Source organism: Myotis lucifugus, unplaced genomic scaffold (genome assembly GCF_000147115.1).
Source record: "Myotis lucifugus unplaced genomic scaffold, Myoluc2.0 scaffold_39, whole genome shotgun sequence".
NCBI lineage: Eukaryota > Metazoa > Chordata > Mammalia > Chiroptera > Vespertilionidae > Myotis > Myotis lucifugus.
Window position 1 is genome coordinate 6,465,089 of NW_005871087.1, and position 2,233 is coordinate 6,467,321.

Consider the following 2,233-nt stretch of genomic DNA (forward strand, 5'->3'; position numbering starts at 1 on the left):
TCCATGGCCTGGCCTACAGGGATCGGGCTGAATCCGTGCACTGGGCCCCCGACATCCCTTGAGGGGTCCCAGATTGCGAGAGGGCACAGGCCAGGCCAAGGGCCCCACCAGTACACAAATCCATGCACCGGGCCTCTAGTTATGGTATAAAAGACTGAGATGTGTCTCACTCACACTCTCTCTGGCTCTTCTCACCTGCTCACCTGCAAGCTGCAATGTGGTGAGCTGTTCTATGTGGAGACTCATGTAGTAAAGGACTTTTGAACCAGCATTGAATACCTGATGAATGCCTTCAAAATTCTCAGCTAAAAATACTTTACCCTCTCAGAACTCAGCCACACAGTCAAGTACAAGGGTAGAATAAAGATATTTTCAGATAGGTACATTTTCAAAAAATTCCCCTTCTGTACACCTTTTCTTAGAAGTTTATACTAAGGTAATGTAACATAGATTAGGAGGCTAGAGGGAAGAGAATTATGTGTGTGTGTGTGTGTGTGTGCGCACAGCATGTGGGTGTTCCAGTATACCCATATGTGTGAGAGGTATGAGAGGAAGGGATATGTGTGACAAGAAAGTGTCACTTACATTCTCATCTTCAAACTAGAAAGCCAATAGACAATGCCTAACATTTATGAATAAGAGAAACAGCATTTTAAGGATATCATTTAGAAATAAGAAGGAAATATTTTAAGCCTTAAAAGCTGGGGACTGAAGGATGGGGAAGGATAGGGAAGGTTACCATTGTTATTCATCATAAGCCTTGTAGTACTGTTTGATTTCTTAAACTATGTGAACTTATTAGTTTGTTGAAAATTAAAAATTACTTTAAAGATAAAAACTGTCCAACTGCCCTTAAACACCACAATTTTCTAGATAATAAGTAGAGAATATGTACAGCTGAATCACAGCTGTTAGTAGGTGTTTGAGTAGCTCTTTCACTGGTCTCATTTCTGGTCAAGATTGCTGATGAAAATCAGTCTATCTCTCTCTTCTAAGTTAAAAAAAAAATGAATCCTTTGGCCTTATAATCTCACTTCTGGGAATTTATCCTAACAAAATAAGCATAAATAAGTAAAAAATTGTATGCAAAATGATATGTAGTGCTGTTTATATATTATTACAAAATTGGCATCTCCTTCACTGCCAACCAAAAGCAAACATGAGTAAATTCCCCTCAGCCTTTAAAGAGGAAATTGATGTAAAAATGTCCATAATCTAACGTAAAGTGAAAAAATCAGTATGAAAATTTGCAAATAAAGTATTATTATAACTATTTTTTAATTCTATTAAAAAATGATTGGAAGATTACACTAAACTGTTTACAGTGGTTTTGTTTCAATGGTGAAATTATGGATAATTTTTCTTACTTTGTAAATTTTTAGAGATACTTAAAATTTTTTATATTAATAGTATAATTAAAATACTTAAAATATGAATTAAAATTCATTTTTATGTTAAAAACTTTGGGGGGCTGACCATTTTGGTTTTACCCTTCTGATCTTAATGTTTTCACAGTGGATTTTTTTAAAAATATATTTTATTGATTTTTTACAGAGAGGAAGGGAGAGGGATAGAGAATTAGAAACATCGATCAGCTGCCTCCTGCACATCTCCTACTGGGGATGTGCCCGCAACCCAGATACATGCCCTTGACTGGAATCGAACCTGGGACCTTTCAGTCCGAAGGCCGATGCTCTATCCACTGAGCCAAACCGGTTTTGGCGGCACAGTGGATTGTTTAATGGCAGTCATTTCAACCCATATATAGTTGACTCTTTGACAAGTTTATAAAGGCAAACATTTTAATCATAATTATGCCAACACTGATAAATTTTCAGCAAAAAAGGAATTAACTAGAAAAATTCATTAGGCCAATTTCACTTGAATAATTGCTGAGCAAATTAATAAATGATCAATATTTTATATGCTGAAGTTAAACTATTTCAAGTAGTTCTCATTTCATTTTGGTTCCTGGAATTCTTCTCATAAATATTAAACTTTTTCCTCAAACTCTTATTTAAAAAATATTTGAATCATTGAACAATTTCATTAAAAAAAATTTTTTTTGGCCAATCAGATCTTCAACCACTACACTTTCTTTGAAGAACTTATTTTTTCAAGTCTATCGGCCTTATCAAGTTTTGCCAGATTTCAGTTTGCTGAGAATTTAGTTCTATATTTTGAATCGGCACAGTCTTATATTTAGTTTAGCCATTCTAAGTTTATTTTTACT